Source organism: Haematobia irritans, chromosome 1, assembly GCF_050003625.1.
Source record: "Haematobia irritans isolate KBUSLIRL chromosome 1, ASM5000362v1, whole genome shotgun sequence".
Lineage (NCBI taxonomy): Eukaryota > Metazoa > Arthropoda > Insecta > Diptera > Muscidae > Haematobia > Haematobia irritans.
The window spans coordinates 33,005,043-33,018,491 of NC_134397.1; the positions used below are offsets into that span (position 1 = coordinate 33,005,043).

Genomic DNA, 13,449 nt, shown 5'->3' on the forward strand with positions numbered 1-13,449 from the left:
AGGTGGTACTTAGATGAAAATGGAATCTCAACGTAGTGTAAATATAAGAAATACGAAGTGTTCCAAAAATTTTTTGAATTTGGAACGTTTGTTACTTTTTCTACATTTACGATGCATATGTGATATTAACGATGTTTACAACTTTACGAAAGTCGCACATCTAAAACAGTTTGAGACACACCATCTCTGTTTCCGGCGAATCGCTGTCTTGTGATGATCGACACTTTGGTATTTTTAACTCTTTCTCTTACTCTTCAAAAAGGAACATGCGCAAAAGTCCAAGTGATTGAGATTCGAAGATTTTTGTGGCCATTGTGTGGTAGAAATGAGGCGAGGGATATTATTTTTAAGACATTCTTGGCGATGATGCTGAGTAATGTGCATGGTCTGCGTGGTAGAACTAATTATAGAGGCACTTTTGTCACTCTCATTGAAGTATCTCCAAAACATGCATTCTTCAACGCATCAACCGCTTTTTCAGGTGTCGAAAAACGTTGACGTACTGAAATAAATAAAAAGTTATTCGGGGCCCAATTAGGATATTATGGCGGATTATGAGAGCTCGCATTGTCGTGGTGAAGAGGGATCCGTCTTCGGCTGTTGGTTTTCCTGATTTCTTGGAAGACATTTGGTAAACAAATGGTTGTGTACCACTCAGAATTGACTATTCTTCTAGTGGTACGATTGCGACATGTCCAGTTTTTCCCAAAAAAAAAAAAACAAACGATCATTTGTGTGGAAGTGCTTCGTGCATGAGCAATTTTTAATAGATTTGGTTTATCCTGAAACACCTATACTGTCGACTGCTGTTTACTTTTTGGCCCATACGCATAAACACAGATTCATCACCTGTCACGATGTCATATAAGTATTTGGAATCGCCGACAAATCGTCACGAGCTATTTTTGAGCGATTTTTTTACGATCATATTGAATATATGCTGGTATCACTAATGCCTAAGGTTGTCTCAATCTCACGATATGTCACATGCAGGGTTGGCCTGTCACAAACTGTGACTTTTGCGACGGTATAATACGTATGTCGCAAAAGTCGTAAACCTACTGTAGAGAACCAAAATTTGAATAGGAGAAATCCTGAACATTTTTTAATTTAGTTTGACGGCATTCGCTGTGAGTTTCTGCAGAAATTTGTGAAAGTTTTCCCATGGTCAAGCCTATTTTCTTAGGTGGTATCGAAATTCCCGTTGGTGAGTGTGCAAAATACCTTGGGGTTATATTGGACAGAAGACTGAACTTAAAGCTAAGAAAGGACGAGAAAATCCACGGTTACCCTGTACTCGTGCAAAAGGCAATAGGGAAAATGTGGGGACTAAAACCGAAAATTGTGAACATTCCTGAGAATTAAAACTTCTTCGCACATACCATCGTCTTGGATATCATCGAATTCGCTGCCTAGCTGACGCGACTATAGTATTTTCAGTTTGCGACTTTTGTTACTTTTTCTACATTTACGACGCGTATGCGACGTTTACAACTTTGCGACAGTCGCCATGTGACCAGAGATGGTCTTGCAATATCAATTGACACTCAGTACCAATTGTTTCCGGAACAACAACTGATTTTCGACGACCTTCATGAAATTCGTCTTGGAATGAACTACGACCTCGGTTAAATTCACCATACTATCGATTAACACTGGTTCTTAACAGAACTTCATCGCCAAAAATTTAATTAAGCTAAGCGATGCACTGCTATTGAGTTAATATATCAACAAATCATTACTATAAATTCTGTGAACTCAACTCGAACCTACCGAAGAATGGCTACATATGGGAGCTCTAATTTCACTGCCATTTTACACTGTTGAAGCCATCTGATCACCTACCCACTTAAATCAAAATTGATTTTCCAATTGTCCCAAAACGCACATTCAAATTCATCGGAAATTCATTTTCCAAGAATCATCTATAATGCCCATATTAAATTTTCCATGCAAATCCCAAAATAGGGAGATGATGGCGAAATTCTAAACATACCACTTGCATAGAATGTAACTTTCAAATTTAATTTAAATGAAACGTGTCTCAGGAGTACATTCCAACATAACATAAGACAACAATCGCCAGCGAAGCGCAAAAGTAGGAATTAAATTAAACGTCAATCATACGGAGCAACACAGGAAGCGAGATATGAAGGTAATTGAAAAATCAGAAATCAACGCGAACAACAGAGTACAAAATAAATTCTAGGTGCACAAGTGACTTCTTCCACATGGCACCACCTCTTCCACATGGCTACCTATAATATTCTATGCTATTCACCATAGTATTTGTAATGTGGCCTTCTACTCTCCATTCGGAAGTACTTCCATTGTGGGAGAGCCCTCTTTCACATGGTGCGTGTGCCAGTCAGTTGGTTGTGAACATAAAAGTAAAGGCGAAAGAGAAGGAGTTGGCAAACATCATGCCAAAGTAAGTGACTGCTATACGATGTAAAAAGAATTAAAAGACCAAGAAATTACCATCTATGGATGAGTGAAGAAAATAATGGATAGAAAATCCTTAAAGTTGCTCCATAAGGATTAGGATCAATTTTTTTTTCACCAAAAGATATGAAATTTTCCAAGACGAATGCAAGAGATTTCATTGAACCATTAATGGTCGAAAGTTGTGAATTATATATAAATTTCCATTTTTCTGAATGGTTATTAAGGTTAGCTACACAGAAAAAAATATTGACCTAATATGAAAGATTATGCAACTTAAATTTAAGGATGCGCAATTCACATAATATTAAAGGAAATTTTCTTGAAAATAATAAAATATAAATTAAAAGAAAGTTTATAATCTTTGATTTAAATTTTTTTTATTAATTTTAGGACACGAAGCTTAGAAATTTGCGTCCATCCGTTAAAGTCGTATGTTTTTGAATTAAGGAGTATTTCCTTTAAAGTAAAGAGAAACGTATTTGAATTAAATTAATATACTGAATAGAGGTGTGCGCATGACACGAAATTCTCGCGACACGCGTGAATCACGTGAGTCGTGAACAAAATCCAAAACAACTCTCGTGAATGTGCGTGAATGGGACTAAAATAAATATTTCGTGCGTGGGCGTGCGTGAGCGCGCGTGAGCGTGCGTGAGCGTGCGTGAGCGTGCGTGAGCGTGCGTGAGCGTGCGTGAGAAATAAAATCGGTTCGTGAATGTGCGTGAATAAAATTTCTTCAAAATCACGCTCACAAAAATAATCAAGATTTAATTCACACTCGTATGTTAACTGAAATTAATTAGGCTCTCGAACTATATTCTATTTTTGAATGTTGTTACCTTTGCTGATTTCCGTTTGGAAAATATCGTGAGTCTCGTGAATTTGTCGTGAATCACGTGAATTGTCGTGAATCGTGCGTGAACGTGAGTCTTTAAAAGAAATTCGTGAGTGAGCGTGCTTGAGTACTGGTTTCATTTCGTGAAGGTGCGTGAGTGGGATTGGCTACCACACGTATCGTACGTGAGCGTGCGTGAATAAATATTTTTCTTCACCTTTTTATACCCTAAACCACATAGTGGTTTGGGTATAATAAGTTTGATCGGCCAAAAAATGTGCCTACCAGAAATATTGATTTTAGACCCCATAAAATATATACCGATCGACTCAGAATCACCTCCTGAGTCGATCTAGCGCTTGGTGTCCGCCCGTCTGTCCATGTATTTGTTGTTCCGGTCGCAATTATTAACCGATTTTGATGAAATTTGGTACAGGGAGTTTTTTGGGCACAAGGACGAACGCTATTGAATTTGGAAGAAATCGGATCAAATTTAGATATAGCTCCCATATATATGTATCGCCCGATTTCGACAAATGGGGTCACGTTGCGCGTTTTTGCAAACGCATCGTCACCAAATTTGGCAAAATCTTTTCCGTCGCTCTTCAAGTCTGCAAAATTTCATCCAAATCGGTTCAGATTTAGATATAGCTCCCATATATATGTATCGCCCGATTTTCCATAATTTGGCCACAAAACCCTTATTTATCAACCGATCTGACCCAAATTTGGCTAAATGTAGTCTTCTATAGCACTTACTATATGTGCCAAAAATCATCGAAATCGGTTCAGATTTAGATATAGCTCCCATATATATGTACCGCCCGATTTTTCTAAATTTGGCCATAAAACCCTTATTTATCAACCGATCTGACCCAAATTTGGCTAAATGTAGTCTTCTATAGCACTTACTATATGTGCAAAAAATCATCGAAATCGGTTCAGATTTAGATATAGCTCCCATATATATGTATAGCCCGATTTTCCCAAATTTGGCCATAGAACCCTTATTTATTAACCGATCTTACTAAAAGTTTGCTAGATTCAGTCCTCTATAGTACTAACTATATGTGCAAAATTTCATCGAAATCGGTTCAGATGTAGATATAGCTCCCATATATGTATCACCCGATTTTGAAAAATTCGCCCCTAATAACCGTATGTTTGACCATACAGGCCTCATATCTTAACTGATCTTACTCAAATCTTGCACAAGATAACATTTTGTGGTATTAATCAAACCCGCAAAATATTATGCAATTTGGTTCAGATTTAGATATAGCTTCCATATATATGCATCGCTCTATTTTCCCAAATTTGGCCATAATACTCTTATTTATTAACCAATTTTACTCAAATTTCAAATTTTGATGTACTAGCCGATCGTACTTATACGTACTTGTAGCTTTTACATAAGAATATTGCTCGATTTTTACAAATTTTGATTTATTACCCACACTAATTTAACGATTTTCTCTTTTTTAATAATGGGCTCAATATTAGTGGCATACTAACTCCGTAGGCGCAATATCAACACAGCCAGTGTTGCTAGAAGTAGGGGAAATTCCCTATATGTAGGGTTTTTCTAATATTTAGCGTCTTGTAGGGACGTAGGGCCACAATGTAGGACATTTTCACTCAAAATAATTTGTAATAATTTTTACATTTTGGTGGCTCTAGAGGAGGAAATTAGAAGCCGGCAAGGCTTGATCTTTAATAATGTGTGGTAAACTTTATTCCTGTAGAAAATTTTGTCAAAATTTTATTTCTATAGAACATTTTGTCAAAATTGTATTCCTATAGAAATTTTTTTCAAAATATTATTTCTATAAAAAATTTTCTCAAAATTTTATTTCTGTGGAATTTTTTCTCAAAATTTTATTTCTATAGAATTTATTGTCAAAATTTTATTTCTATAGAAAAATTTCTCACAAATTATTCGATTTTATATTTTTTTATACCCTGCGCCACACTGTGGAACAGGGTATTATAAGTTAGTGCATATGTTTGTAACACCCAGAAGGAGACGAGATAGACACATGGTGTCTTTGGCAATAATGCTCGGGGTGGGTCCCGCAGTCGATATAACCATGTCCGTCTGTCCGTCCGTCTGTCTGTGAACACATTTTTGTGATCAAAGTCTAGGTCGCAATTTAAGTCCAATCGCCTTCAAATTTGGCACATGTTCCTAATTTGGGTCAGAATAGAACCCTATTTTGCACTAAGAGTACAATTAGTAGTATAGTCAAGTGTGCAAAATTTGATTGAAATCGGTTCAGATTTAGATATAGCTCCCATATATATCTTTCGCCTGATATGGACTAATATGGTCCTAAAAGCCGGAGTTTTGGCCCAATTTGGTTGAAATTTGATTGAAATCGATTCAGATTTAGATATGCTCCCATATATATCTTTCGCCCGATATGCACTTATATGGACCCAGAAGCCAGAGTTTTATCCCGATTAGCTTGAAATTTTGCACAAGGAGTACAATTGGTAGTATAGTCATGTGTGCCAAATTTGATTGAAATCGGTTCAGATTTTGATATAGCTTCCATATATATTTTTCGTCCGATATGGACTTATATGGCCCCAGAAGCCAGAGTTTTGGCCCAATTTGGTTGAAATTTTGCACTAGGAGTACAATTAGTAATATAGTCATGTGTGCCAAATTTGATTGAAATCAGTTCAGATTTAGATATAGCTCCCATATATATGTTTTTCTGATTTCGACAAAAATGGTCAAAATACCAACATTTTCCTTGTTAAATCGCCACTGCTTAGTCGAAAAGTTGTAAAAATGACTCTAATTTTCCTAAACTTCTAATACATATATATCGAGCGATAAATCATAAATAAACTTTTGTGAAGTTTCCTTAAAATTGCTTCAGATTTAAATGTTTCCCATATTTTTTTTTACTAAAATTGTGTTCCACCCTAGTGCATTAGCCAACTTAAATTTTGAGTCTATAGATTTTGTAAGTCTATCAAATTCTGTCCAAATCGAGTGATATTTAAATGTATGTATTTGGGACAAACCTTTATATATAGCACCCAACACATTTGGCGGATGTGATATGGTATCGAAAATTTAGATCTACAAAGTGGTGCAGGGTATAATATAGGCGGCCCCGCCCGACTTTAGACTTTCCTTACTTGTTTTTTACTAACATTGTGTTCCATCCTAGTGCATTAGCCGACTTAAATTTTGAGTCTATAGATTTTGTAGAAGTCTATCAAATTCTGTCCAGATCGAGTGATATTTAAATGTATGTATTTGGGACAAACCTTTATATATAGCACCCAACACATTTGACGGATGTGATATCGTATCGAAAATTTAGATCTACAAAGTGGTGCAGGGTATAATATAGGCGGCCCCGCCCGACTTTAGACTTTCCTTACTTGTTTTTTTATTGAAAAAAATAAAAATTTTTTAACAAACGAATTTTTTTTTGTGATAAAAGTTTAAAATTTTCGAAGAAATTCAAAAAACTCTAACAAATGAAAAACGTTTTCGGTACACCTTTTCCAAACGTTTTTTTTTTTTTGCATGTAAAAAGGCAGCCCCTTTGGCTCAGAATCAATACCAAAATCCTTGAGGGAATGTCGAAATCTTTGGATCAAAGTAAACTGGTTTTTAGTGTACAGTCAAAACTAAAATTGGATGTCGCGACATTTTCGACGAGATGGTTGAGCAGTTCAAAATCCACCTAATGTGAGTCCTTGGTAGTGGGAATACACCAGGCAACTATAATTCATTTGAATTCAGAACTGAAGTATCCCCTGAAGGAGCCGTAATCACGGAATATTTAGCCTCCTAGAGAGATATTTAGCCTCTTAGAGATATACCATGCGAACCGACTATTCAAGCAATTAATTTCCTTGTTTCAATCAAAATTGTAGATACGAAATTTCCCCTAAATAAGACATTTCTAAGGTGCCAGTCAAATTAGCCAAAAACAAAAAGTTCAAACACGCTAAAGACCATCTGAGTACATAAATACCTACTCGTATAGTAAAATGCACAATAACAATAGCAACTACAAATGTGGTAGGAAATATAGAAATGATATTGTACAAACGGAAAAAAAGGAAACAAAGAACTTTATAAGAAAACCTCTTTGATTGTTTCTTTTTGAAATGGCAAAGAAAAGAACTTAAATTCATACCCATGCAATCTTCAATTAGGAATATAGAACAGCTTGAGTTTATGTGAGTGCCTGTGTATATTTCTGTATGCATTTCCCTCTCATTCCCTCAAACAATTATAATTTCAATTTAAATGGTATTTGTGCCAAATTGGCAAGCAAAACAATGCTAGTGAGAAAAGTGAGGAGTTTACAGAGTAAGAGAGAAACTGAGTGAGTGAGGAGTTCAGTCAGGCAAGAGCAAACAGCAAAAACCAACAATCATTTCCGTAAACTCACACTGCAGTTATGGTGAAGTTGGCCGAATGCTAACAAAACACTAACATACATACAGACAATACGTATTTGCTCACATACACCCACCATGCAAACATTTTATATGGAAAAAATATCTAAGTACATCCAGAAAAGTTATGTGTGAACATAAAATATATTTGTCGCAACCATGCTATTTTCTCGGACATTTTAAATCTGATTGCGACAACCATTATATGTTTGGTAATCAAAAAATAACATTTTGCTCCAGAATGACCATGTTTCTTCTCTGACAGTATATTCGCGAAGGAAGAAAGAGCTTTTACAGGTAACTAATACCATACTAGCATACCCATTGGAAATATGGTTTATGGACAATTTTAAGATTAGTTCCCCAACTAATATTTAAAATGACACCTAATCAGAGAATGAAGCCGACCCATTTTTATCGGCGGCGGATGATACAAAAATTTTGCCTCCGGAGGCGGCGGCTTGACGGCTAAGCCGATATAAATTTGTATATTCGGCGGCAGACATTTCACCATTATAAAATCAAATTGACGTTATCGAAATGATTATGAGATTAATTGTACAACTAATCTTACAATCAAAATTTCATATCATTCATATATTTTGAGCAAGATTTTTGCGAAATTATTATAAAAACCTATTATTGAATAATTGTAGATCGAAAGTTCAAAATTTTGCCAGAAAATACAAAAATTATTAATACATTTTTCTAGTTTTAATAAATATTTTTGATTGATTGGCGGCTAAATTTGAGTCAAGATGAGTCGACATATTCGGCGGCGGCGTCGACTACCAAAAAAGGGTCGGCGGCGGCTAAAATCAGCGGCGCAACTCGGCGGCTTCATTCTCTGCCACTAATCATTGATTTGAGCAAAATTTTATTTTGGTTAAATTTTTTTCATTTTTGTGATGATAATTTTGATAGATATTGAAATTTTAGATAAGTTAGCAACTATATACTAGTCTATCAACGCTGGAGTAATCAGCGGCGGTATCGGCTGGGAAAAATTTATCGGTGGCGAATAAAGTCGGTGACACGATTCGGTGGCATCATTCTCTGGTCGATAGTCTTCTGTTCGAGTCAAATTTGTTTCGAAACGAAAACACCACACAGGATAGTGCTTATTATTGTTGTTGTTGTTACCATAAGAAAATTTCCTAGTGATCCAAAAAAGTGCCATTCTAGCCAAAGACGATAAAATGAATTCCCAAATGCTTGTAGGGTATATGCACCGACCACACATACAATACTCCTCCAATTCACCATTTAAACGGCTTCATCAAATGTTGACTTTAAATGTTCAGTTTTGTTATCGTCTTTTTTTGAAAGCGTTAGAAATAATGGTTATCACTGTTTCTTTCATTGTGACGTGAAGAATGAGGGGGAGTGAATGGTGGCATAAGCGGAACAAAAGTCAGAGCAAATTGCCAACACCCTTTTGTAATTCAACGACCGGAAGTGGAGGATTTTTCAGCAAAATAAACTTACGACCACATGCGAAGAGATCGAAGACAAAAAAACAGTACAGCTGCAAATTGATTGGGAGTTTATGGAAAAAGGCCTTTGGTAAAATTATACATCCAGAGAAGGAATATGAGATGATCATATTCCTTCTGGAGCTATTATTTGATGGTGAATATATAACGTGTTTGTCGCAACAGATGTCATATTCCTTATGGAGCAATTTTTTGATGGTGAATTTATAACGTGTTTGTCGCAACAGTACAGCTGCAAATTGATTGGGAGTTTATTGTAAAAGGCCCTTGGTAAAAGTATACATCCAGAGAAGGAATATGATGGTGAATATATAACATGTTTGTCGAAACCATATTACTTTTTCGGACATTATGTATTTGATTTCGACAACCATGTTATGATTGGTGAGAAAACAATATATTTTGCGGCAAAAATATTCCATCCAAAAATAACATTTTGCTCCATCACACAGAATTTTTTTCTTATTCAATCAAAAAATTAATTGATCCAATTAATTTTCTAATCGAAATGTCTGCAATCACGAAAATGATAGTATCAATCACAGTTTTAATTGTGCATTAAAAAAATACTTGATTAAAAAATTAATTGATTTCATTACCAAATTTCAATTTGATTCAATTAAATGTTTAATTGATGTTGATTTATAAATGCAATTAATTTTTTAATTAAAAACATAACTATTTTTAATCACTATACTATATTTCAATTACTTTCTATAAATATTTTTAAACACTTTTTAGCTTGATTAAAATATTGATTTTTTTCAAATACATTTTTAATTAAAAAAATCCATAATTTTTAACTGACTTACCCCCATTTTCATGAAGCTCCGTTAGTGCTCCGTTAAATAACGAACTTTTAAACCGTTTTATGGACATAGCTGCCATGTTGCCTATATATTCCATATGCCAGTTAGGAACTTAACTGTCGAAAATTTTTCAGTTATTGTTAACCGGAGAGAAGATATTTGCAATTTACTTTCTGTTAACTGAGAGTTAAAGCCTAACGGAGCTGCATGAAAATGTCCGTTAGTCTTCCGAGTTTGATTAAAAAGTTAATTGTATCAATTATTTTTTAATTGAAAATTTAAAAATGTTCAATCATTGCGTAAAATGTTTCTAGTTTGATTAAAAGTTTATTAGTATCAACTAATTTTTTAATTGGGAATATTTCCGTGATATTTTTTTCTGTGTACATATATTAATTTTATTATGACGCATAAGAACTCTATATATATATAAAAAAAGGCCTTCAGTCTAACTTTTCATACTCGCTGTTATTTGCTTTGTGACTCACGTTGGCTATTGCAAAGAAAAATGAACATATCAATTGCTAGCGGAAATCGGAAATGGTATTTGAAATGACACACATACTAAATCAAGATCAATGCATTCAATGTTGTTTGGTCGCTGTTGCTATTATTATTGCTATTTTATGTGTTTCGTATGTGAGCGAGTATGTGAGCGAGTATTTGTTGCAAATATTCTTTTACTATTCGATCCTAGGAAAGACACACACACATATACAAAAAACCATTTTTCCGATATGTGTCTCAAAAATGGCAAGAGGAAACCAAAAATGTCCAATTGCTCGACATTTCAAGTCAATAGGATTTTACACACCAACTTAGCTCATACAATAAAATTCCTGATGTAAACTCAAAAGTAGTAAAAAAAAAGGTTTCCATGATGATGTAGATTGTATGGTTTAAAGATACTAAATATATTTTGAAGTTTATATACGCAACTATTTCTAGTCTCCACCATAGAATGGGGGATGTGCTAACATAAATTTGTCATTGGTTTTGGTGGTCCAACGAATTATTGGTGATTATTACCCTGAAATGCTTAAAATACGAAATCGTTGCCACAGTCCAACCTAGAAACATCTTTTTTTTTTTTTTTATTTATTTAATCCATTATAATCGAGCCAATATTGGCCATATATTAGATCAATTATTTTCAATGAGGTCCGTTTATTTCGAAAAGTTAAACTAACAATTTGGACAAATATAAGTCGGTGTAGACAAATTATTATCAACACATTTTCAATTAAATGGAAAATATAATTGTATCAATTAAATTCGAGATTAAAATCGTACTAACATCTGTACGAATTATCATCAGATTAAATTTTTTCACAAATATTGGGTGGTCCTAGTATATATTAATTCGAAACAGCTCTATATCATCTACAAAACACTGTTTAATTTTATTTTTTATTAATTTTTATTAATTATACACCATGCCATAGAAATTTAAAATTCAAATCTAAATACATCCTTAGTGTGCAATTCTTTGATTCTCTGGTTCGGAAACACAAAGTTATTGGAACCCGACAAGCCTGTTTTTCTGTGCATTTCTATTTGACTGTTTTTTTTTTTCTTATCTATTCGTGAATCACCTTTTTGGAGGAGTGGGTATACGCCTAATGTGACCATTATATGATTGCGATTGCATATCCAACAATGAAGTTTCTCAGCATTTACGCTGAACCGAAGTCCCATGGACCTTAATTGCCTAGAAACACAGAATTGCATGAGCAGATTAAATACGCCACTTCACACATACCGATATTCAATGGAGTTGTGACAGTGTCTAAATACCTCTTAACCTTACAAACTCATTTAACTTTGTGACAGTAAAGGTGATAAAGGACAATAATGCGAGAGTTTTGTGAGAAGGTACAGATGATCTCAGAGTCTTCATAGTCATGAACAATGAAGCAAAGAATGAAACATCAATGACGGGCCCATGAAGAATAAGAATTTCGTAAACGGTAGTTAAAAATCTAAAAATTTATGTAATTTGTCGATATTAAAATAAAACATTAATGTAGACCTATGGAGTATGAAATCTTGTTCAATTTCTGCACGAGGTAGTTCATTTTTCCCATTAAACAGTTCACTTTTTTCTGTGTATATTACGGAACACCGCTCCCTCTTTACTAAATAACAAAAATTAATTTCATTCATCTTCATAATCTTCTGACTACACCGTCGTAGGCTATAATGATGAAAGCCATGGCCTTACATGTTGTCAGCATTCAAGGACTATATCTTGATAGTGACTGTAACACGTTGAAATTTCTACCCTCTAGCAATCTAATCAGCATAATTTCCGTTGGCTATTTGTTAACATCCGTTTCCGTTTCTGCGGCGAGAAGGATTTTACAACTGTGTGGGTGGTAAGCACTCAACATATGCTGGCCAAGTTAACATACCTAGGCTAAACAATTACCTCGCATACGTATACACAAAATCATCCCGACTCATATTCAACCAGGTAGAAGATACATAGAGGCTTACTAACAAACGAAGGTAAACTCATGCTGCCAAAGCTAAAGTCTTTCTTGAGCACCACCATCCTTCCGTCTAAATGCTTTGGGGGATTTATTTGGCAAATAGTGCTGTAGTGAAACTTCTAATGTATAAATGGCCGAAAATGCATACGAGGTAAACGGAGCTTTTATGGATATTATTGTAAAGCTGACAAGTTTGCATTTGCATTTAATGTTGCGAGGTATTGGATGTACATGGAACCTCCTAATGGAAATTAAGGTCATGATTTATAGCGATCATATTACGAAGATGGTCCGAAAAGCATTTTGCCTTTCTTCCTAATGCGAAAGCAATTTATAATTATATGATTTATTATCGTAAAATTTTAGGCAGATTTTAGAAAAAATTACCAATAGCAAAATCGGCCAGTGTCCCGAACCCTGGTTTTGGAAAATATATCGCGCTGCAAAATCAAAAAGCTTTATTGTGTATGGCGACTTTCCTCCTTAGATGGCTACCGGAAGATTGGTTTAACACGTTTCAAATAGGCATTGTAACGAGAATCAAATTGTTGGCCTTTCTAATTTTTCCAAACTTGGAAAAAGTAGACAAGTAGAAAATTAGAATTTTCCAAAAGTCGACTTTTCGACTTCCCGACAAAAAAAATCGGGTATTCAATTGATAAAATCGAGATCAACTTTTGCGATTAATGAAACTTTGGCTCCGAAAAATCATAAATAATAATATAATTATAAATTAAATAAAATTACATAACATAAATAAATAAAAATATAAATAAAATATATAAATCTTTTTCCTCTTATGTTTTAAATTCGACTTTTTATCTTTTTTGTTAAAGTTCGATTAGTCGCTTTTGGTCACTATAAAAAGTCGAGCTTGGCCAACATAAACAGTCGCTTAGTCGGTTTGATTCAATTTTCAAAATATTCAA

General features: G+C 34.4%; 1 protein-coding gene across 1 annotated transcript in view; it reads left to right on the forward strand.

Moving 5' to 3' along the window:
* The first annotated feature begins 1,093 nt into the window (after positions 1 to 1,093).
* The window catches only part of LOC142222988 (uncharacterized), a 184,005-nt gene continuing 171,649 nt past the window's right edge, over positions 1,094 to 13,449 (forward strand). The window contains exon 1 of the mRNA XM_075292941.1: positions 1,094 to 1,207. The gene's annotated coding sequence lies outside the window, so the exon portion shown is untranslated. The remainder of the gene's footprint in view (positions 1,208 to 13,449) is intronic.